The sequence below is a fragment of the Neofelis nebulosa genome, chromosome 11 (assembly GCF_028018385.1).
Source record: "Neofelis nebulosa isolate mNeoNeb1 chromosome 11, mNeoNeb1.pri, whole genome shotgun sequence".
Classification (NCBI taxonomy): domain Eukaryota; kingdom Metazoa; phylum Chordata; class Mammalia; order Carnivora; family Felidae; genus Neofelis; species Neofelis nebulosa.
Window position 1 is genome coordinate 71,364,733 of NC_080792.1, and position 26,365 is coordinate 71,391,097.

General features: G+C 37.2%; 1 protein-coding gene and 1 non-coding gene across 4 annotated transcripts in view; both read right to left on the reverse strand.

Moving 5' to 3' along the window:
* The window catches only part of TTC28 (tetratricopeptide repeat domain 28), a 637,046-nt gene that overhangs the window by 541,023 nt on the left and 69,658 nt on the right, over positions 1 to 26,365 (reverse strand). The gene's annotated exons all lie outside the window — the stretch shown is intronic.
* TRNAQ-CUG (transfer RNA glutamine (anticodon CUG)) lies at positions 6,966 to 7,038 on the reverse strand. The gene has a single exon. It is a non-coding gene; the product is annotated as a tRNA-Gln (tRNA).

Consider the following 26,365-nt stretch of genomic DNA (forward strand, 5'->3'; position numbering starts at 1 on the left):
CTTAATTTCTGTAAGCCCAGCAATGCATTATTCAATGGCTTGCAGCGAAAGGTCCCTTTAACCTAACTTATCTAGTATTCTTTCAGAAGTGAAAGTTCTCAAGTCCTTTTCTTATCCATTCACCTTTTACCAGACAAACAATTCCAGAGAAACTACCATGGATTCATTTTAATATTGATCATAAACAATTCATCATTTAGAGTTCACTTGCATAGTAAGATGTAGATTATCACCAAAACCCAAAAATATTTCAGTATTTTAATCATATAGCACCTCATTAATGTGGATGTCATTAATGTAGACATTAACATGTAATGAGGACACAGCATGTCAGAAATACTGCCAAGTCTGAATAACAGAATTCCCTGAGGAATTTCAGTTTATTTCCAACTGCATAGTGAACCTAAAAAGAGTTGCTATGTAGAGGGCCTGCTCAAAATTGATTGCTTAAAAAATGGTTTACATGAGTTGATAATGCCTATAGCAATCTCTACCTAATCAACATGCTTAGGAATACTTTTTCTGCAAAGGTTAACTGATATGCCCTAATCCAAAATATTGGCTAAATTGTCATTAAATACAGCTGCCCTTGAACAACACAAGTTTGAAACACATGGGCCCACTTAATACATAATTTTTTTCACTACTGTATAGTACTATAAATGTATTTTCTCTACCTTATAATTTTCTTAATAACATTTTCTCTAACTTACCTTATTGTAAGAATATAGTATATAATACATATAACATACAAAATATGTGTTAGTCAACTGCATATGTTGTCAGTAAGACTTCCAGTCAACAGTAGACTATTAGAGCTAAGTTGGGGGGCGAGGGGGAGTCAAAAATTATACATGAATTTTCAACTGCACAGGGTTGGTGGGGGGAGGTCAGTGCCCCAACACCCATGCTGTTCAAGGGCCAACTGTAGTTTGATTTAGCCAAACTTGTGTAATTGACCAGTTCAAATAATACTAAAACCTCAGCTTCTAATGTATCAAAATATACTCCAGCTGCAATAACTTTAGCTTTTTGTTTGCTTGCTTAAATACTTGTGTTTTAAAAGTTATTTTTTAATTTTTTAAATGTTTATTTATTTTTGAGAGAGAGAACGCACACACAAGTCAGGGAGGGACAGAGAGAGGGGGAGACACAGAATCTGAAACAGGCTCCAGGCTCTGAGCTGTCAGCACAGAGCACGATGTGGGGCTTGAACCCACAAACCATGAGATCATGACCTGAGCCCAAGTCAGACGCTTAACTGACTGAGCCACCCAGGCACCCCAAGTTTTTTTTAAGTAATCTCTACACCCAACATGGGGCTCAAATCACAACCTGTAAGATCAAGGATCACATGCTCTGCCAACTGAGACAGCCAGGTGCCCCTAAATACTTTAGTTTTTAAAGTTCAATCTTTTCAAATATTATACCTAAAACCCATAACACTCACCCCATACCCAACTATCAAGTCTGTTTATTCTGCTTCCTGAATTTGCCTACAACTCTCCATCCCTACTGCCAATGTCCCAGCATAAGGCACTATTTGTCAATTCTCTTCTGTGTAGCTGCAACAACATTCTATTTCCCCAATTCTAATGTTGCCTTTCTGTAGTCCACCATCCATACTATATCAAAGTGGCCTTTCTTCAGAACATATCTCAGTATTTGACATAATAGATCAGTCCCTCTTTCACTTAACTTCCAGGATATCATATTCTCCAGTTTTTTCTCTTACTACATTGGCTGCTCTTCCTCAGGCTCCTTTGCTCATCTGTCCACCTCTTCCCAAATCTTAAATGTCAAAGTGCCATAGGGGTCTTCTCTCTTCTGTATGTGTGTATGTATGTGTGTGTGTGTGTGTGTGTGTGTGTGTGTGTATTTATATTTTTTTCTAAGGATCTCATCGAGTTTTATTATAACTTCAATTACCATCTATGTGCTAATGAACACCAAATTTACAGCCTGAGCACTGATTCTCTCCCATGGGCCAAAATACCTACTTGTCATCGCCACTTGGATACCTAAGAGGAATCTCAAATTTAAACAGAATTTTTAAAAATAATCTGGGTTTTATACTACTCCCTTCCAAAAAACATCTACTTTTCCTTCAATCTTTCCCATCTCAGAAGTAGCTTCAGCACTCACTCAGTTCACAGGTCAAGGATCTAACAGTCATCCTCTCTTTCTCTTACAATCCACATTCAAATTCTTCAGCAAATCCTATTGACTGTATCTGCCAAATATATCCTAAATTCAACTATTCTCACCACTTCAACAGCTAATACCCTGGTCCAAGTCATCATTATTTTCTTCCTAGATGGTGGCAACAAGCCTCCTAACTGAACTTCCTGCTTCTAACCTCACCCCTTTATACTCTATCCTCTATGAGAAGCCAGAGTGATCTTTTCAAAACTTAAGTCACATTGCTCCCCTCAAAACTTTGCAATTGCTTTCATTCACATTTAAAATATAATCCAACTTCTTATTATGGCTTACAGGGTCCTATTAAGCAAGGACTCGGGCTGTACCTATCTCTCTGACCTCATTCCATACCTGTCTTCTCATTCATAAACTTCTTGTAATTCCTCCAACATATGAGGCTCATTCCAACCCAGATACTTTTCACAATCTGTTTTCTCTTCCTGGAAGTCTTTCCACAGATCTTCATAGGACTCACTTTCTTACTTCATTCTGGTCTCTGCTCAAATGTCTACTCAGAGAAATCTTCTTGGATGATCTCCTCAGGGTGAACTTCCCTGATCACTCCACCTAAAATTACTTCCTCTCCTTCATTTTCTATCTCCTTACCTTACTTCATTTCTTCTATAGCATTTATCAAGATGATTCTGAAATTATACTGTATATTTGTGTGTCCATCTGTTGCCTGCAACAGAATGCAAATTCCAGGAGGCAGGAACTTTGCCATGTTACCTTTGTATCCCCAGGCTTAGAATAGCATCTGACATGCTCTATGTAATTAATGAATATAATGTTATTCCTCTGCTAGGAAAAAACCCTCAAAGGTTTCCCATTGGCTTTTAGATAAACTCCAATCTATTTAACATAAATTATAAAACCCACTATGATACAGTTCCTGTCTCAACTGGAACCACTCTCTCAATGCTGAACCTGGAATGCTCTTCCATATCCAGCTAACCTCTCTCTCTCTCACATCCAGCTAACCTCTAATCATTGTTTAAGTCTCATCTTAAATGAGACTTAATATCACTTAAGAGATGCTGTCCCTGAATCACCCAACTAGGTGAACCATGCTTAATCCCTGCCGTGTGCTCTTATACTATCCTGTTTTTTCCCTATCAGGAAGTATTAGCTTTGTAATTACTCAATAGTTATATGCCCTGTCAAAATAAAGTATTCTTTGAGAGCATGTCTGAATTGTATATCATTATATTTCTAATATCGAACAGAATATCTGGCACATATGGGATGCTCAAGTATTTATGGAATGCCAGAATGAATCATTAAAATGTACACTCACCACAAAAAGGTGAAATAGATGCTTAGACCACCTTTAAAATACTGAGTAAGCATGGTAATTAAGTACTTTTAGTAAAAATAAATAATGAGGCAGGGCACTTGGGTGGCTCAGTCACTTGAGTGTTTTAACTCTTGATTTCGGCTCAGGTCTCAATCCCACGGTTGTGGGATCAAGCCCCACATCAGGCTCTGTGCTGAGCATAGAATCTGCTTAAGATTCTCTGTCTCTCCCTCTGCCTTCTCCCCTGCTCGTGTGCTCACTCTCTCATTCATAAATAAATAAATAAATAAATAAATAAATAAATAAATAAAGGCAAAAACCTTGTAATGGAAAATGAATCATGTAATATGTGCAGAAGAGAATAAGCCACCTTTATTGAAGTTAATTAAAAATGACTTCATAGAAGACAGACATAGGAACAACTACTTTGTATTTGTATCTTCATTATAGACATTGTAAAAATATATGTGTTTGAGCAAAATAAGTTATTTTACATTTATGACATGTAAAGATGAGTTTGAGGGACACTGTCATGAAGATTTAATTTTGAAGACTTATCTCTGAAAGGGCAACATAAAGTTGGTTTCAAGGATGGTGTAAAAACTAGAGACTCAAACCAACTGCCACTGCCAGGGTAAATATCATTGTTAGAGTGACACTGAAAAATGCAAGCAAACAAGAATAAACATATAAATTCTCCTACTTCCTGACTTCCAGTCTCCTTCTAGCACTTTGCACTAGAAGAAGAGAGCAGCTGGCAAAAAAGAAAAAAAAAAAAAGTAGTTTGCAGAGTCCCATCCCCAAGATCACAGTGTATAACAAGGTAGGTTTGGAGCTTGAGAAACAATAGTTGACCAACCAGCACACCAAGCTTAGTGTCAAAGATTACCAAAAGCCCAAACGAAGTCCTCTGACATTAAAGCCAATCACTCCATCAGAGGAAGGCTGTTAAGGTGTTTCAAGAAAAGAAACTAATATAACATTATATGTCAACTAGATTTCAATAATAAAAATAAAATGAATACATACTGGGGTACCAGGTAGCTCAGTGGTTGCATGTCTGACTCTTGATTTCGGCTCAGGTCATGATCCCCAGGACATGGGATTGAGACCTGCATCGGGCTCTGCACTGAGCATGGAGCTTGCTTAAGATTCATTCTCTGTCTCTGTCTCTCTCTCTCTCTCTCTCTCCCCTCCTGCTTCCCCTCTCCCCCACTTGCTCACTCTAAAAAAAAAAAAAAAAAAAAGAACAACTATTAATGAACAAAAAGAGTCAATCAAAAAAATAATAGAAATCTATAGAAATATTTTAAAAGAATTCTTTTGCTCAAAGACCTTAAATGGGATATGTATATTTGTTATCCATTTCTTACTAATGACACTGTCAATAATGCTGTGACCATGCTAAAGGGCAGAGCAAACAATATAACATATATAGAAATCAAGTCTTGAAAATTTCTGGGATTCTTTGATATGAGGCAAGTAATTCCTGTCAAAGAAATTATGAGTTGAAATGATGTGCTTTGCGACTACTATAAACATCTTTGTAAATCAAGGTGTTTAACAATTCTTACCATCAAAACCAAAGATTGATGCAAAGAAGATATACAAATGACCAATAAGCACATGAAAAGATGCTCAACATCATGAGTCACTAGGGAAATCCAAATGAGAACCACAAGGAGGTACCAATTTACATTCACTAGGATAGCTATAATTTTAAAAAATGGAAATAACAAGTGAGGTTGTAGGGAAATTGGAGCCCTTATAAACTGCTAGTAGGAATGTAAAATAGTCGAACGGCTGTGGAAAACAGTTTGGCAGTTTCTCTAAAAGTTACATGTAGGATTACTACGTGACCCATGTGATGTTGTGATATAAGGAATACATATTTGGTCCTCATCCCCAGGGCCTGGCACAGAGGTCCTAGCACTCTTGGAATTTCCTGAGTGACAGGAGTGAGGAGAGTCTTTTGTTATTCATAATAAGCCCCTTTCATCTATATCTGAATTTGTGCTAATGAGGTAGCTCTTGGAGGATGGGGATCGCTTGCCACAGGAACCAACCATGTGATTAGAAGGTTGGAACTTTCAGCTCCACCCCCAACTTCTGAGACTAGAAGGGCTGAAGACTTACTTCAATCACCAATGGCCAATGTCTTAATCAATCATGTCTACATAATTGAACCTCCATAAAAAACCTTAACTGAAGGGGTTCAGAGAGCTTCTGGGTTGGTAAACACATTGAGGTGCTGGGAGAGTGGCATGCTCAGAAAGGCCATGGAAGCTCCATGCCCCTTCCCACAGACTTTGCCCTATGCTTTTCCATTTGGCTGTTCCTGAGTTGTATCCTTTATAATAAATGAGTACCAGTAAGTAAAGCACTTTCCTGAGTTCCGTCAGCTGTTCCAGCAAATTAACAAACCCAAGAGGGGTTTGTGAGAATCCCCAATTTATAGCCATTTGGTCAGAAGTTCAAGTGACAACCTAGGACTTGGAATTAATATCTCAAGTGGGGGAGCAGTCTCATGGGACTGAACCCTTAACTGTGGAATCTACGTCAACTCCAGGTAGTTAGGGTCAGAACTGAATTAAACTGTAAGAGATCCAGTTGGTGTCCACAGAGAATAAGAAAATTGCTTGTGGTGAAGAATCCACACATTTGGTGTCAGGGGTAGTATAAAAGTGTTAAGTGTAAAAGGAAATGATAGTTTTCTTCTTTTACCCAGCAATTCCACGTCTAGATATATACTCTTAAAAAAGTGAAAACAGGGACACCTGACTGGCTCAGTCAGTGGAGCATGCGATCTTGATCTCAGGGTTGTCAGTTCAAGCCCCACGTTGGGCACAGAGCTTACTTAAAAAAAAAGTGAAAACAGCACTCAAACAAATGCATGTACACACAAGTTCATAGCACCAATATTCACAATAAGCAAAAGGTGTAACTAGCCCAAAAGTCTGTCAATGGATAAACAAATTATAATGTATATACACAATGAAATAGTATCCAGGAATAAAAAGGAATGTGGTACTGATAAATACTACAAAGTAGATGAATCTCAAACACATTATGCTAAGTGAAAGAAACCACACACAAAAGATCACATATTGTATGATTCTAGCTATGTGAAACTTACATAATAGGTAAATCCACCATCAGGATGCACATTGGTGGCTGGCAGGGGGCAAGGGGAGGGAGATATGGGGAACTGCTTACGAAGTATGGAGTTTCCTTTTGGGGTGATGAAAATGTTTTGGAAAAACTAAAGACAGGTGGTGGATGCACAATATTTCAAATGTACTAAATCCCACTGAATGGTTTACTTTAAAATGGTTACTTCTATTTAATGTCAATTTCACCTCCTTTAAGTGTAAAATTTTTGAAGTAATTTTTTTAAACTCTAAGGTTGAAATCAGATGCAGTATCTTTATTTTTATTCATTCACTCATTTATTCAGTAAGCTCCATGCCCAATGTGGGGCTTGAACTCACAACCCTGTGATCCAGAGTCACATGCCCTACCAACTGAGCCAGCCAGGCACCGCTCTAAAGCTGAAACCAAATTAATGTCAAAGAACTTACAAGATGCCACTTCAAGGAGTACTCCACAAAATAGATTTAATGGTCTATTCAGACTTAATTCTTTTATTTGCCAAATTTGGTTTTACTTTAATTTTTTAAGGAAGTAACCACTAAGTTTTTAGTTTTTACATTAAAATGATATTACCATAATGCTTTACACACAATTGTTTCATTTTTGTCTGAGATAGTCTCTCCATACGTTTTCCACCCAACACTCTAAATATCTGAACAACACTACACAATGCATAAAGTGGCTCACTCTAGCAGTGAATTTTCAAAGAGCTAGTCATACTTCAAGGAATATGAGAATACTTCAAAGAAAATAAGAGAACATATATAAACTTCAAAATATTTCAAATCATTCTGATCCCTCTCTCCCTGTGCTCATCTCACCTTGCCCCACCTCTGCTATCAATCTTGAGAACCACTCACTGGTCTACAAATTATATTTATTCCAATGCAAAACACTAAAGTGGAAACAAATGTGTTGACGTACTATTTTGGGGTGAAGGTACAGGAAGGGAAGTGATCAATAGCCTTCATTAGGCTCTCAAAAGAGAAATATGACCCATCTCCACCAAAGGTGAAAATCCCTGCTACATTCTGCGAGGATCATCCATATATAGTACAGTTCTCCAGGCTGACAATTTAACAATCCACAGCAGAGAACAACTATCACTCACTTCAGCTGGGAAGACAAGAGAAACAATATATCTGGGTAATACAGGCCTATGCTCTGTCTCTAGAAAAAGAAAATTAAGAACAATTTTAATTTACCAAAATATCCACAAAAAATTAAATTGCTCCAAATGTACCAAAAAGGACATTTTAGGATACCTGGTTGAATTTAATAAGATATGGTGCTTGGAGTGGCTAGTAACACTATCAAAAGGAATTCCTTGATTACACATTTTGATATATTCTTAAAACACATATATTCACATAATCCATCTTTCAAAGAACTGGATCTGATCCAAGAGTTTCCAAATGAAAAGCAGCTAAAATGGAATCTGCACATCCCAGCCAACTTCTGGAAATGCCATAAGAATATAAAAATAGCTCTTACTAACTGCTTACTAATTTCAAATTCGGTTTTGAGACTACATCTCACAAATCATGACTGAGAATGACTGATTCAGAGTTGGAAAAGTATATTTACTATTACAGATGGAAAAAGTTCAGTAGTGCTGAAATCATGTTAAAAGGAGATGACAAAATTTTTCCTGATATATAATGAAATGATTAATTAATATAATTGGGATGATATTTTTGGATTCTCCCTTACTGGCAAATTTCTCTCCCTATACCTGCCACTGTAGCTCCAGTCAAGGGGGTAGGACACATACTACACTTCAGAAAAGAAACAGCAATGAAATCAAGGACCTTCCAAATGTTAGGAGGAAAGAGAAAGCCCACCCCCTCTATGCCCAGTATGTAAACAAGGGAAAAATCGAATATAGCACAAGGCTTTTGCCTAGCTCCCCACATGAAGCCCTGAGAAAAGATCATCATGCAGGATGCTCCTGGGGCAATATGGTCTGGAAGGAGGAACAACAGAATCTTAGCAGAGGAAAGAAGCAAATAAATGAGCTTGAGGCAACACTCCTGATTCCAATGACCTACATATATAAAGAGGATCCAGAAGCTTCATAAGCTCTGGAAGTATCAATCCAAAAGGATCTAAGCAATCAAGTAAGTCCAAGACAAGATTGGAGAAGCAACCCACAATGGATACCAATGAAGACCAACGACCAGTACAGAATTTCAAGATACTCTCTACCACCTCCACAAAATCACCTGAACCCACCCCCATAGCACTTAAACAGCATCTTGATGTACAACAGGGGCAAGCAGTGGGAATAATCTGAAAGACTGAGCATATACCTAAGAGAAGCTGAATTAGCTAATGAAAGTGACATTAATGAGCAAGTTCAAGCTGTGTAACGCTGTGTTCCCTTGCCTAACACTACCCAACTGGGTGAGAGACTTGTAAGGAAGATTAGAATCATTACAAAAAATAAAGAAGCTATATTTTCTTTGAGTAAGATGCAAAATTTTCAAACTTGCTAACAATGTTTAGTAATTTTTACTTCATTTTCCTTTTTTCATTTCCTTTTCTTTTGTTTCCATTTTGTAAAAACAAATCAAAATTCAAAATTACTATCATAAACATCCTCAGGTAAGACACTACTCCATGAAACAAGACAAGGTAGTTAAAAAAAAAAAAGCAAAGGAAAAGTTCTTAGAAATTAGAAATAAGATAACAGAAACAAAAATCTCAGCATAAGAATTAAAAGATAAAACAGAAAATATCCTACAAAGCAGAACAAAAAGACAAAAATCACAGAAAAGATAGTAAAACTAGAGAGTCTAGGAATTACAATATCTGTAAAAGAGAAGTGCCAGAAAGAAAATGTAACAAGATGTTAAAGGTGTAAATCAATAATAAAGAAAACAGAATTGATGACATAAACTTCCAAATTAAAAGAGATTATCAAATTATATACACCCAAACTAGTATTCTTCAAATAAAAAATATCACCAAAAAATTTCATAATATGGGGACCCCTGCATGGCTCAGTTGGTTAGGCAGCTGACTCTTGTTTTTGGCTCAGGTCATGATTGTGGGATTGTGGGATCAAGCCCCATGTCAGGCTCCATGCTGAGTCGAGAGCCTGCTTAAGATTCTCTCTGCCTCTCTGCCCCTCTCCCTCATTCACATGCTCTCTCTCTCTCTCTCTCTCTCAAATTAAAAAAAAAAAAAAAAAGAAATTTCATAATACTATGATTAAAAAGAAAATGCTTTAAAACTTCCATATGGAATAAACAGGTTTGACACAAAGAAGGATTCAGAAGGTCTTCAGATTGAGAAAGTCTGGTGGAACGACAAGGCAAACGACAAGCAAAACCTGAGGAAAAATAACTTCTAACCTAGAATTCTATAAGCAGTCAAAATATCAAGTGTAAGTCAAAAGAAACAGGTATTCTTCAAACCTGCAGTGTCTCAGCCAACTTACCTCCCATCCGCTCATTCTCAGGAAGCTACTGACCTAAGTATACCACCAAAAGGAGGGAATGAATGACAAGTGAAGAAGATATGGAATCAATTCCATATTTAACTCAAGCAAAGGGAATTTTCAGGCGGATGGAGAAGGGAGATCCAAAAATGACAACTGCACATTTGGGGAAAGAGCAACCGGTCCTAACCGAAACCAGTCAGCAGAGCCATCCTCCAGAAGAGGAGGTTGATGGAACACTCAGTGTGTCTAAATGCAATGAGAAGACATTTAGAGAATTAGGGGGTAGTTTGGTAATGGATAAGTAATACATACATAGAAAAACTGGGGGACAATTATCAATGACTCAAGAGCAGGCCAAATAATTCAGCTGTGAATTACCTGTTCAGAGTAATACCAATACAAATAATCAATTCTAATCCACACAAATTTTGGATATAATTACACTGGGAGAATGAGAGTGCAGGAAGTGTGTATATAAGTGAGAGAGGGGGAAAAAGAGTTGAATCCTCATCTTTCATGTGGGACAATAGATAATACTTTAAAATTAAGAATTCACAGCAAAAGTGATGATGGCTGTGTGGCAATGAGAATGTACTTAATGCCACTAAATTGTACACTTAAAAATGTTAAAATAGTAAATTTTATGTTATATATATTAACTGCAACCAAAAAGAAAAGAAAAGGTAGGGGCTCTGGGTGGCTCAGTCGGTTAAGCATCAGACTCTTGGAGCCCCATGTAGGGCTCCACAGTGGGTGTAGAGCCTGCTTGAGATTCTCTCTCTCCCTCTCACTCTGTCCCTCCCCTACATGTACACTCTCCTCCTCTTTAAAAAACAAAAGGTAAAAGCAAAAGCATACAGGAGGTAAATGACAAAACAAACTGCTAAGAGTTGAACTTTGTTGCCTTTAAAGAGAAGGAAGCTAGATGGTTGAGGGAGGGTAAGGAGCGGCAAGATATTGCAGGGGAGCGTAGGAGTTCCTCAGGCCTTTAAAAGAGTTATATGGGGGCATCTGAGTCGCTCAGTCAGTGAAGCGTCAGACTCTAGATTTCAGCTCAGATCATGATCTCATGGTTCATGAATTTGAGCCCCACATGGGGTTCTGTGCTGACAGCATGGAGCCTGCTTACGATTCTCTCTCTCCCTCTGCCCCTCTCCTGCTCGCACACTCTTTCACTCTCTCTCAAAAATAAATAAACTTTAAAAACTAAGTAAAATAAATAAAAAAGATATATAACTTTGATAAAAATTAAAATTAAATTTAAGAAACTAATCAGGAAATTTTAAAGCTGGCCCTCTTTTTCCTGTCTATATAGGTAAGATTTAGACTACTCTTAATTTGATCTTTCAAGTACAACATACATGGGGCGCCTGGGTGGTGTCCAATGTCAGCGCAGAGCCTGTTTGGGATTCTCTCAACTTTTCACTCTGCCCCTCGCCTGCTCACGCTTACTCACTCACTCTTTCTGAAAATAACAAACTTTAAAATAAAATAAAGTTCAACATACAAAATTATGATATGCATGAACATTTGAGGAAAGCGTATGTCCTGAATAGGTCTATGCTCATAAATATATGTTTATGCCTGTTACCCAAAGCAAAGTATATGAGGCTACATGCAATTTTGGACATTAGCCAGATTAAGCAAAATAAAACTATGCAGAGTAAATCTCTGGCACCACCTCTTCTCCCTGACTCAAATTTCTGTATCATAACTAGAGCCCTGCATATCTGTTCTAATTGAAGGAAATAATCTGGATAAATGAATTTAACATGAAACTATGCAAATTCTCTATTACATTCCCTTAGCAATTTAGATACCACAAATTCAGAATTTACAATAATTCAGAAAAGATACATTCTTTTTAAGAACATGTTTAGAAATTAGAGACTTTCTAAAGTCTCTATGCTTTCAAATCAAGAATCAGCCATAAGTTTTAGTTATTTAAGTAGTTAAAAGTGCATTACAACTTATCCAATTGGCAAACAATTTAAACTGTGTTAGCCAAGTATTGGCAAGAATATGGAGCAATAAGAACTCTCAAATTTATCCTGCTGGTGGCAGGGTACATTGGAACAAAACTTTGAAAACCAATTTTGTATTATGTATTAAAGGTGAAAATATGTATGCTCTGCAACCCAGCAATTTAACTGTAAGAGGAACTCTCTTACAAAGAATTGTTCATAGCAATATTCAGAATGTTCATAATAGGGAAAACTTGCAAATACGAATAGTGAAATACATAAATAAATTGTAGTGTGTTTATGCCAATGGAATTCTATAAAGAGGTAAAAATGAACAAGCATTGACTATATTCATCAAAATTGATGAATATGAAAACATGGCAATGACCTAAAGAAATAGGTCACAGAAGAATACTTAAAAGATCATTCTATTTATAAAAAATTTCAAGAACAAAAAACTCTAGGTATTGTATTAAGAGAATGATTTATCATAAAAACCAGAACACTGTTTACCATATTGGGAGAGTGACATACGCAGGAAGCAGCATGTAAGGTAAGGCAGTATGTAAGGTACTGGTCATGTTGGTTTTGTTTTTTTTTTTTTAATGTTTATTTATTTTTGAGAGAGAGACAGAGCATGAGCATGAGCAGGGGAAGGACAGAGAGAGAGGGAAACACAAAATCTGAAGCAGCCCCAAGCTCTGAGCCACCAGCACAGAGCCCAATGCACGGCTCGAACTTGGCAAACCACGAGATCACAACCCAAGCTGAAGCCAGATGCCCAACCGACTGAGCCACCCAGGCGCCCCAGTTACTGGTAATGTTCTATTTCTTTTTGGAGGTAGTTATAGAACTGTTCACGTTATAATTATTTTTAAAGGTACACATACACATTTTATGTATAGTTATGTAATATTTCATAAAAAGTAAAGAAAAATTAATCCTATAAAAAAAGAGGAACATTAAAAATTGAGAAAAATGCATTGCATTAATGTGAGCCTACTGTGAGTAACTTTTTCATTAATTATTTCACATATTAGCATTTAAATACAGTGTAGTTCATAATGTTAACTGTACCTAAAAGTAATAAAATTTTACTTTATTGCTTGTTTCTTTTTAACTTTAATTAAATACTTGACTCAGTTCAGCAACTACTGAGAACTTACTATGCACCAGGCATGGATTAAGCACTGGGGATACCATGACAAAGAAGTCATAGCCCACAGCCCTGCCCTCGAATGGCCTGAGGACAAAGATACACAAACAGAAAAATATTTTAATTAATATCTATTTTATCCTGATGATTAAAGCAGTATTCCTTCAGTATTTAAACCTTATAAACTCAAAGTAAAAATGAGGTGGGGCGCCTGGGTGGCGCAGTCGGTTAAGCGTCCGACTTCAGCCAGGTCACGATCTTGCGGTCCGTGAGTTCGAGCCCCGCGTCGGGCTCTGGGCCGATGGCTCGGAGCCTGGAGCCTGTTTCCGATTCTGTGTCTCCCTCTCTCTCTGCCCCTCCCCCATTCATGCTCTGTCTCTCTCTGTCCCAAAAATAAATAAAAAAATAAAAAAAAAACGTTGAAAAAAACAAAGTAAAAATGAGGTAATAAAATACTTCTATTATTCCCACTACAAAAATAGAACCACTTTGAACATCTTGTACCAGTAATTGTCACTGAATCCTCGTCACCATAAATCCTATCACCCTTGCCAATGCCTGGGCATGAAACCCAATTCGAGGCTATGAGAAAGAAAGGGAAGTCAGCTGGGAACTTCTGGGAAAGATGTGCACACTCCTAAAGGAGAAACAGGAAGAGAGAGCTCTTCTTCACTCTCTGGAGGTTCTCATATCTGGGAACTGTTGTGGCCAATTGGCTACCAGCCTGATGACAGGCCAACATAGCACATTGCCTCAAATAGATAAACTGAAATTTATATGACCATCTACCTAATATAGGGCTTTCGGGTTGTCTTCGGTTTTTCATTATTTTTTTGAATTATCTTTGTATTTCATGTTATTTCTTTAAAATATATATCTAGGCAAACAGATAATTTCAATGTACTGTATGACAAAAAGCAATAAGGCTACACATAGGGTAATAAGAAAATACAGGGAATAGACACTCTGTCCAGCCTGTAGGTAGTTTTTTACTTAATACTCCTACTCCACTAAATAATAGGTAATTATATAGGTTGGAAGGGTAAGTGTACCTTCCTGATTTCCTCATTACAGTGCTATGTCTTTTAATGTGATTATTCTCCAAATCTTGTTAAAGAACCATACCATCTTTTTATTTTTTTCCTCAGTGAAATGTTTCTACTTTTTCCACCAGCTTTATTGAGATATAGTTGACATATAACATTATATAGGTTTAAGGTATATAATGATTTGAGATATGCATATATTGCAAAATGATTATCACAATAAGTTAATACCCATCACCTCACAGTTAACATTGCTTTTTCTCGTAAATAGAACTTTAAAGATCTACTTTCTTGGCAACCTTCAAATATACCATACAGCAGTCACCATGCTGTGCATTAAATTTCCAGAACTTAGTTCTTATAACTGGAAGTTTGTACCTTTTGGCCACCTTCATTCATTTCCCTGTCCCTCACCCCCACCGAATAACTACCAATATGTTCTTTAACAAATTGTGGCCATCTTGCACCACAAAGCCTTATCATCGGTGTCACTTTCCACTATTTCAGTTGTCCGCAGTCAACTGCGGTCCAGAAGCAAATAATATTCCTTCCAACACATCATCAGAAGGTCCACAGCAGCCTAATGATAAGTCACAATGCCTACATCATTCACCTCGTTTCATCTCATCACATAGGCATTTATCATCTCATATCATCACAAAAAAAGAGTACACTAAGATATTTTGAGAGAGACCACATTCATAAGACTTTTATTGCAGTATATTATTATAATTGTTCTATTTTATTATTAGTTATTGGTAATCTCTTACTGCACCAATTTTATAAGTTAAACTTTATCATAGGTATGTATGTATGTACAGGAAAAAAATATGTATAAAGTTTGTTACTATCCACAGTTTTAGGCATCTACTGGGAGTCTTGGAATGTATCCCTGTGGATAAAGGGAGACTACTCTATCTCTTTACCTCTCTACAGAGATTCCCTTTATGACATATTCAATTTATTCAGGAGTCCCTTGAATTCACCCATCTCCTTAGAACTAATACCATTTTTACACAAATTTCAAACACGGCTGTTTAACTAAGCATTTACTAAAAAAATATTTACCAAACACCAGTAATGCTAAACACTATATAAGATGTAGAATAAAATATTCTTCACACTGAATACAGAATCAAAATTATTTTTACCTGCTTTTCTTTGATAAATCTGGTATTAATTCCTAAAGTAATCTATAAAATATGATATTCTGGGAGAAAAGAACTGGCTCGTTGGGTTTTACAAAGGCTGTCTCAGGAAGCTAAAATCCCAGGGGTTTCAAACTATAGTTAACTCCTTAACAACATGGTTTTGAACTGCATGAGTCCACTTATACGCATATTTCTTCCAGTAAATATAATACAGTACTGTAAATACTTACATTTTCTTAGTAACATTTTCTTTTCTCTAGTTTACTTTATTGTAAGAATACAGTATATACTACAAATAGCAAACAAAATATATGTTAATTAACTGTTTATGTTATCAGTATAGCTTCCAGTTGGCAGTAGATTATTAGTAGTTAACTCTTTGGGGAGTGAAAAGTTATATGGAATTTTCAACTGCGCTGGGGGGGGGGGGGGGGGTCGGTGCCCCTAACCTCTGTGTTGTTCAAGGGTCAACTGTGTATCTTCTAGGACTAGTGAAAATTAGTATTTGTTTAGACCAAATATTCTCATACTATCATTGTTTGATTTTGCAATAGCGCTCTTCCTTAAAAATAATTTTTAGGGGCGCCTGGGTGGCGCAGTCGGTTAAGCGTCCGACTTCAGCCAGGTCATGATCTCGCGGTCCGTGAGTTCGAGCCCCGCGTCAGGCTCTGGGCTGATGGCTCGGAGCCTGGAGCCTGTTTCCAATTCTGTGTCTCCCTCTCTCTCTGCCCCTCCCCCGTTCATGCTCTGTCTCTCTCTGTCCCAAAAATAAATAAAAAACGTTGAAAAAAAAATTTAAAAAAAAAAAATAATAATAATAATAATTTTTAAAAATATATTTATGTTAAATAAATAGTAAGTTTTACTTTAATAGTTTTACATCATCCTTGAGATAACTGATATACCTTAGAATGTCACAAAATAGCAATCTGCTAGCAAATTAAGTAATATCAGGAAATTCCAAACAATAAATATGTAGTATGTTGTGATTTCATGGAGATAGGTCTAAAAAAAGTATTTAAAGAAACTAATAATCATGAGTAATTATCAGACACATGCATACAATCTGAAATTTCAACAAGTAAGAGCAAGATACCACTAACAAACAGAATTCAGTGATTTTATCTATAGATATCACCACAAGAACATTTCTTCCTTTTGCCACATAGTTATTTTCCTACGTATCCATGTTACCTGGCATGATCTTATTAGTAGATCATGTATCATAAACAACACACTGATGTATGTGGCATCTCAAGTACCTGAGATAAGGCCTAAAAGAGAGTCAAGTGTATTTGAAAGAGTGTCTTATTAGAATGTTTTGGCAAACACAATGTTTTTATCTCAAAATAATATCTGTTTCATTTTTTTTAAACAAAGCAATATTATTATTATTATTATTATAAGCAAATATTCATGCCTATAATTACCATCTATTTTTCTCAGCTAAGAATGGGTGATTGATGACCAAGCTCATCTAGTATTGAGACTTAGACTGTCTTAAAAATATTTGCTATAACATTAAGGAGTGATGGGGAGAAGAAGATCCCAGAAAACAAAGGGGAAAATGCTTCTTAGTGCCACCAAGAAGCTATGATAAAAAAGTTCCATGGTTAAACACCAAGCAGCCTTAAAAATACACACAGATTATGTCTCACAGAGGATAAATAAAATGAGCCAAATGATCCAAGATGTTGAAAATGCTCCATATTTCTTTCAGGGAATACCTGGTTGGTAACAACATTCTATAAAAACAGTCTAACAGTTGCAACTGTGTATTATTTAAGGAGGACTAAGGTGAGATGACATCTAATTATTTTTTAATATCAGAGTAGTAAATGTGCAAATGAGAAAAGGAGATTGAAATCCATGAAATGGTATATGTTGAATTTCAGGATAACCCATCATGACTAGAGAACTAGCAAATCCAAAAAAGTCCATTAAAGTTTTATGTCTAAAAAATTGGAATGCATCTTTTTTACAAATTAAAGACAGATTGTAAAGAGAGGGTTGGAGTTGGAAAGTTCCCTGCTCATCAAATTAAAAACAAGAGCTCTATTCATAAAAAAAAAAAAAAAAAAAAAAAAAAAAAAAAAAATTTAAAAGAATACTTATGTGGTCAAGTCACATTCTTTGTTCTGAAGTTTTTATATGCAACTTGGGGTGAGCATTTTGCTTGTGATTCACAAAGAATCAGTGTAAGTAAAGACAAGTTTAACAGGGGCTCCTACAGCACATGAGTACATTCCAGGTGATACGTAAGTAGCCGTGTAAGACACCGTAAGAAAGGAGAAAACACACCCTAAATACCCAAAGGAAGGAGTGTGGTCACATGACCAACAGCTGGACTTGATTAAAAAGAAATACCAGGTTAGGCGCTATGGTAGTTCTTCCATAGTTACATGACAACACAAATGAGAAATGCTACATTTCTCACAGCCTGTTGCCTAGTGATCTCAATGCCTGCCCCTTTATCCACCCTCACAGTACAACCACTTCTCCCTTTCTTCCTCTGCAGCACTGCAGTATTCTCATCTTACAACATCATTTTTTAAAAGAACTTTATGAGGAAATGGAGCAAGTGTAAATAAAAAGTCAGCTTCACTTATAATCTGTGATTCGTTTTCACTTTCACAAGCACGACAAAATACAAATTGAAGTTTCCTCGTGAGTAAAAGATATAAATGTGGACAAACTACTTTAAGTAGATTACATTGTGCTGGGACAGTAGAATGCCTGCTTTCTGAGGATCCAATGTTCAAATGCAGGATAGGAAGCGGATGACAAATGTAACACATCTTTCTTTCTTAAAATTGGCTGTTCAGTAAGGCAGGAGGTTAATACACAATGTAGTACTATGGAAACAACATGGTTTTACTGAACTGTGAACTAAAGAGTTACATTAAATACCCATAATTCCTTGTGAAAATCTCTTTGTTTTTCTGCTTGTCAGCATCTGCATTTTACAGCTGCCTCCTTCAGTATGGACCCTGTCTTGTAGAAGTTTGGGAACTTAAAACATTAATATCCAGGAGCTTAAAAACATCACAGCACTAATAACTTACACAGATGGGAGTAAAACAGTCACAGCATTCTTAACTATAAGCTGAACAGAAAATAAATCTAAAGACTAATGATGACGATTTACAGAATGTAAGAGCAAAATTATCTCTTTCAGCTTGGCAAAAGCATTTATACTTGCAAAATTTTCCTATAAGCCAAAAAAGGAGACATTAATATCAGGTCTAAGGTAACATTTACCAAAAGGTTAAAATCCCAAGAAACTATTTCTCAATCAACTTATTATTTTCTTATAATAATAAAAGTACTTTTTTTGAGATAAATGCTCAACCTGATGCAAAAAAGTATCATTTAATCAATGAGATTCTTTTTATTCCTCGTAGTTCAATATAATGACAGAAGTTATTGATATCAATATAATGACAGAAGCTCCTGCCCCTCCCGACACCATCATCACTCCTGCGGATCTTTTAAAGTAGTCCTCCGGGGCACCTGCATGGTTCAGTCAGTTGGGCGTCTGACTTGATTTCGGCTCAGGTCATGATCTCACGGTTTGTTGGTTCAAGCTCTGCACTGGGCTCTGCATTGGTGGCACGGAGCCTGCTTGGGATTCTCTATCTCCTTCCCCCTCCTCCAGTCATGTACATGCTCTCTCTGTTTCTATCTCTCAAAGTAAATGAATAAAAACATTCTTAAAAAAATAAAGTACTCCTCATTTCAAGGCAGCTCCAGCTTCTCCCTGAGAACACTGACTCTGCAGGTTAACAATATGAGCTCTCGAGCATCATCACCTCTTGGCCAACCTCACCAGGTCTGGTATAATGCCAATCTGTCTCCCTCTCTCAAAAAAAAAATCTGAATTTAGATGAGCACTGTCCAAAAGAACTTTATGTGATAATGAGAATATTCTGTATCTGAGCTGCCTGTGGTAGCTATGAATCATATGTGGCTACTGAACACGTGAAATGTGGCTAGTGTGACTGAGGAACTGACTTCTTATATTTTATTCAACTGCAACTAAATATAAATTTAAATAGCTGCATAGGACTAGTAACCTACCAGAGACAGCACAAATCTAGAGCAAGAGTACTTCTTTTCCTACTGGAAATCATTTATTTTATCCTGTAGATGATGGGAGAGTTACTCAAAGGTTGGACTTAACGTTTTAGAAAGTGTTTTCTGGCTGCTTTTTGGGAGTATCATTTTAGAGGCTGGGAAGGGAAAGAAAATGCTAAAGGTCTGTAAAGTACTCATCGGATTTGGCAATTACAAGGTCTCTGGTAATCTCAGAATGAGAATTTAGAGTGGAGAAGCGGGGTTATAAACTTCAGTGGAAACAGAGATTGCAAATTCAGACCACTCTTTCAAGAAGTCTGGCTTCGAAGGAAGAAAGAGAGGAAGTAGGGAACAAACATCATGAAGAACCTCTCGTGTGCCAGAATTTTAAAGAAGGAGCTTCACATTGGTTACTCCATTTCCTTTGCTTAATCTTCAAACCTGCAATAAACCTCCTCTTACAGAAATTGAGAAATGAAGCCTCAGAGGGGCTGACTTGCTCAGGGACACTCTGGTAGGTCTGGGATTATAAAACTAGAGTCTTTTTCAGGCCAAACTTCATTCTCTTAAAGGTCAAGCAGAAATGCAGGATGGATCTGTGGAAAGATTAAAGATAGGAAAGAGTGATAGAGTAATTAATGAGCAAGGCTCTGGAGAAGATAGGGAGAAATAGAGTCTAGACAAGAGATATTAACCTCGGATGAGAACAGGAAAATCCGTTCCTCTGAGATGGAAACAGAAATCCAGTAAGTGTGAATGTGTACATGTTTATACTACAAGGGGTTTAGGGATGACAGGAAACAGCTGAAATTAAAACCTGATGATCTTTATTTTCCCTGCGAAGCAGAAGGCAAGACCTTGCGTGAGAAGATGAGAGCAAAAGTTTAAAGAGGATGGTCTGACCTAGCCATGATGGAGAGAAAGGGAGGAATGGGCCTGAGACCCAAAAAAAAAAAAAAATTTTTTTTTAAGTTTTTAACGTTTATTTATTTTTTTACAGACAGAGACAGAGCACAAGTGGAGAAGGGGCAGAGAGAGAAAGAGAGAGACAGAATCTGAAGCAGGCTCCAGGCTCTGAGCTGTCAGCACAGAGCCCGACACGGGGCTTGAAACCACAAACTGTGAGAACATGACCTGAGTCGAAGTCGAATGCCCAATCAACTGAGCTACCCAGGTGCCCCCCCAAAATTTTGTCTTAATGTTTATTTATTTTTGAGAGAGAGAGAGAGAGGGAGGGAAGGAGGGAGGGAGAGGGCGAGAGAGAGATGCGAGTGGAGGAGGGGCAGAGAGAGGGAGACAGAATTGGAAGCAGGTTTGGCACTATCAGTGCAGAGCCTGACATGGGGCTCAAACCTAGCAACCAACGGTGAGATCATGACCTGAGCCAAAATCAAGAGTCAGACACCTAACCAAGACACCCAGATGCCCCCAGACCTATTCAGACCTTGAATTGTGAACTGTAAAATGGTCTTCCTAAATTAAATAAACATTAATTATTTTTTTAATTTCTAAAGTATCAATGATTTTCCTTAAAGCAGAAAAAATATATACTTATAAAAACATGATGTTACTAAGAGCATAATATAAGTTAAAATATGTATAAAGCTATAAACTTCAGTAATGAAGCACTATGCTTTCTGGCATTAATAACTATAACCCATTTATCTTTATATATCATTTAAGCTTGGCTATGATAGAAACAAAGTTAAAATTTTTTAAACATCATAAATAATTCCTGGCTTCCATTTAGGATGTATAATGCTTGAAACAGAGTTGCTCCCACTTGTCCAATAAGAAAAAAGTGGGTAACCTAAACAAATATAATTTTTCTGGAGACTATAACTTAGAGAGCTAAGGTTGTAGGACAACCAACTACCCTGAAATCTAAGGAAAGACAAGATGACTCCAAAGAGAAAAAGGAGGCAAACACTTGCTTACTTGGGCACATACCAAGGTGCTCTACACCTGTAGAAAAAAATTCAGCTGAATTTTTTAACTGCTAAAAGCTAAATGTGGGCTAGCATGAGAGTGGAAAACCCCTGGGAGCCACAGAACAAGAGGAGCCTGCACCTACTCACAGATTCTTCTCTAGAGACCTTACCGGGTGCTGGGGAGAAAGTGAGGGGGCAAAGTAAGAAACCAAAGAAGGCCTCCTTTGAGCTGCAGGCCCAGGAAAGGGAAGCAGCAGCTGTTCCAAGGAATGCCTCAAGCCCCTTCTGGATCGTTCTACCCCACAGAACAAAAGCCAAAACCTGACTGGGAGAAGGGATCAGAAAAACACACAAGGCAGGGGAAGAGACAGGGAAATCTCCACCTCTGAGAGAACTGGAGTCAGGAACACTAATAGGACCCCAACCCAGCAACTGCCTAAGGCTGAGGCTGAACCAGGACAACAGAAAACACCCGTCCACCACCCCCAGTACCAGGTTAGGAGGCAATGAGTAACAAATAATAGCAGATCCACTGCTGGGGGGAAAGGCAGGAATGTGGAAAAAAGCCCTCTCTGAAGTGCAGATTCAGAGGGAACCTGAGGGTGGATCAGATTTTGAGGAAAAGTCTCTGGTAAACCAACCCTTGCCTGGGCACAAGATAAAACACTAGATGAATCTGAAGCCCTTGGAAGACTAAGGAAACCCAAACTCAGCTCAGCTTCTGTCCAACCTAACACAATTCCTACAACAAAGGCCAAGCAAAAGAAGAATGACCATTTCCAGGCATAAATAATAGTGACTTCTACACAAAGATGTCCGCTTTCAATCAAAACATGAAACACACAAAGAAGCAAGAAAAGATAACATACTGTCAGGAGACACTGCAATCAATAGAATCAGCCCAGATATTGGAACTAACATATAGGGAATTTAAAATCACTGAGATTAACATGGTAGAATAGTGGGAAAAGCCTTTTTCCTTAAAGCATCCTTTTTTTTTTTTTTTTTAAAGAAAGAGAGTGCATGAGCAGGAAAGAGGGGCAGAGGAGGACAGAGGGGGGGCGGGGAGAGAGAGAGAGAGAGAGAGAGAGAGAGAGAGAGAGAGAGAGAGAGAGAGAGAGAGAATGAATATCAAGCAGGCTCCACGCTGAGCACAGAGCCCAACACAGGGCTCGATCTCACAACCCTGGGATCATGACCTGAGCCAAAACCAAGAATTGGACACTCAACTGACTGAGCCACCCAGGCATCCCCAGAAAAGCCTGTCTAAAAATTACAATAGTTGAAATGGAAAAGGCATAGCTTTAGGTCTATCTTCCCAACTTGATTCTTAGTTCCTTCAAAGCAGGATCCAAGTTCATTTCTCTTTGCTTCCCTAGCATCTAGCACAACCAGCAGATCTGACATTAGCACAACAGTACAAAAAATGAAATACATTTTTGAACTTGAAGACCCTCAACTGCCATTAGCAGACAAAGTAGTAAGCCAAACTTCAATCCCAGAACCACAGACAGGGCTTCAATTTTGGGTGGACTTCTGCACTTTTACTTGTAATTTTCTAAACTGACTATGAATAACTAAACCCAGGGTCTGCATGCTGCTCCTGGAGCTCTTGAAAACTTGTTCATTTATATTACGAAACTGCCTTTTGATTGGTTATTCTGTTCTAAAGACTACAATCCTTAAGTAAATGACTCTAATGTAAAAATAACTTATGAGGTGTATTTCTAAAAATGATCTCACATTTTCAGATCCTAGAGAAAAAAAACTACACATCTTTCATTGAGCATCATCCTTCACTTATATACATATTATGCTCAAGCCTTCTTAGCTCATTTCTCTTTTACCACTTAAGAAAAATAAAGCAGCACTGAGATATTCTTAACTGAGACCTTCCAATTCTTACCTCAAGCATTTCTAACTCCTAAAAGATAAAACTACCAGCCCCCTATTTTCCAACCTCCAATTTATCTAAATAATCTTGTACATTCTTCACAACACTTTTTCTAAAGGGACTGTTATATATAAGTCCAGTTTTATAGAGCCTATGGGGGTTTTGGCAACTTCCTTCAATTATCTCCAGCTGAATTATAAAAATAACAATGAACTCAAAAAGGTTCCTATAACTTCCTATTTGATCTCATGGGCATATTCCAATTTCTAAATCTTATATGGGGTCCCAGTAATCTTCCCCATGAAAAATTAGAATAAATCTGCAAGAACTTTCAAAATTCCCAGCAATGATGCAAAATATTTGCTTATGCAATGAATTAGCAAGATCAATGAACCTTTGCAAGACAATTACAGAAATTGTAATTTTTTCAAAAAATTTTTTCTAGAATGTTTTCTATATGCTATCATAAACTTCCACACCCACTTTAAACTAAACCCACTATCTTTAGGAATGATAATCACACAGCATCTTTTGATATCATACACATTTTCATGTAACTTGATCATGCCCGTGTTCAATGATAACCAGCCCAACAATGCTTCCAAGATGCCACTTTCTCTCATTTCTTTCTGCATCACTCACCACTCTCTTTTGCTTGTTGTCTGTCTTCTCCCTGACCTCTGAATGGAAGAGCACCTCCAGACTCAGTCCTTAGACCACTACTCTTTTCCATTTAACTCTCCTCAGTAATTCCATCTGGTATCACCGTTTTAAATACAAATATATATCTCCGGCTCCCACTTCTGTCAAACTCTGGACTTACATATTTAACTGCCTACTCAACGCTTCACCTGGATATCTTTTAGGTATCTCAAATTCAGTATGTCCAAAACTAAACCCCTGATCTTTTTCCCAATCCAACTCCAACCACAAACTTCTCCACTGCAGGTGATGGCAATCTAATCCTTCTACTTGCTCAGGCAAAACACCTAGGAATCCTCTCGGACTTCCTCCAAACTGCCACAAAATATGGTTGGCACTATTTCAAAAGATATCCAAAACCTGACCACTTCTCACTACCCCTCCTCTACCACCACCATCTCTCACATGGATTACCGCAGTGGCCTCGTAACAGGTCTCTGTGCTCTTATTCTGAGGCCCCAAAACCCATTCTGAATACAGCAGCCAGAGTAATCCTCTTAAAAGGTAAGTTAGATTATCACTTCTCTGCTTAAAACCCTCTAATGGCTCCACATATCCCCAGTAAAAGCTCAAGTTCTTACAATGGCTTACAATGACCTACATGATCTGGTCCCCCTAATGTCCTGTTAATTTCCCCTTCGCTCATTCACTCTAGCGACATGAAATTATTTTTTTCAGATGTGCCAAGTACCCTCCTAAGAGCTTTTGCTTTAGCTGTTCCCTCTACTTTTCCTCCAGATACCTTCATGGTTAACTTCCTCACTTCCTTCAACTCATTGCTCAAATACTACCTTTTGTATAAAACCTACCCTCACTCCCACCCGTTACGTTCCTTTTTTTCCACAGCACTTACCACCTTCTAATGTACCATATATTTACTTTGATTATTGTTTATTTCTCTCCTGTCCCATTAGAAAGCTACGTCCGAGCTGATGGCAACTTTTTCTTTTGGTTCAAAGATATATCCCAAGTGCTTATATTATCCAGCATATAATAGATACCCAATTAACATTTGCAGAATCAAATTCCCAAAAATCTTAAGTCAATGGCCTGCCAGTGGCTAAGGAATGTAATAGACCACAACTGCTAAGAGCTGTGAGCCATGATTCTTTTTGTTCATTCTACCCTCACATTATTTGTAGGGCCAGTACTGTGGCCCTGCAATTAATGGCACACCTTTGCATGTGACAGTTTCAAGCTGTTGTTCTTAAGAAAATAAAAATATGATTTTAATCCAAAAGGGACCATACCTGACTGCAAAATTTTGCATACACATAGTATTGAGAATACACTCGTTGTTTGCAAGTAAAACCAAGTTTAAAAGAATCATAATTTTCAGAGCACCTAGATGGCTCAGTCAGTTAAGTATGTGACTCTTCATTTTGGCTCCGGTCATGATCTCATGGCTCATGAATTCTAGCCCTGTGTCAGGCAGGCCCTATGCTGACAGTGTGAAGCCTGCTTGTGATTCTCTCTCTCCCCCTTTCTCTCTGCCTCTCCCCTGCTTGCTCTCTCAAACTAAAAAATAAACTTAAATAAATTTTTTAAAAAGAATTATAATTTTAGAAAGTGGAATTAAAATTTAAAGCTTCAAAGTGATTTTAATAAATTTGTGAAATGGTCCATAAAAAAAAAAAAAAGCAAGATGGCCCCTAATAAGTAAAAATATTAATTGCAAAAAGTATACAATTTTAAGTAAGATTCACATAGAGTTCTGCTGTCTACAAACTGTTTTCAGAAAAACTCTAATTTGATCTTATATAGGTGTATTATCAACCCCATTTTGTAGATGTGGTAACTGAGGCTAACAGAAGTTAGGTGAACTTTCCAAGGTGACTCAGCTAGTAAGTAGAGATTCCTAGATTCAATTCCAAGTCCATGTACTTTTTTAAATTTTTGAAACAATCACAGAATCAGAAAAGTTGTAAAAATAATACAGACTCATGCAGCCTTTACTATGTTCCCTCCAATGGTTACATCTTATATAAATATAGTATGATATCAAAACCATGAATTCATATTGGTCTGTATACTTTTTATTATGGTGCCTGGTTCATGATAATGAACCACAAACAATATGACTCAAAGATTTTTCTTAACTCCAGTGAAGATAACTTATGTAAATGAGCTAACAGGTAATTACTAGGTATACACTATTTTACCCTGACAACTATAGGAATATTACATTCCATTTGGGTATTTATGTTTAATAATATAAATAATATAGCAGAAAAGGAAGATATGATTAGATATGATTAGAAGATATGAAATTATGATTAGAAGATGATAAAGTGGGCAAAGTTGATTTGATATACTTTTCTTCACTTATGTGGTTGGTTATGAT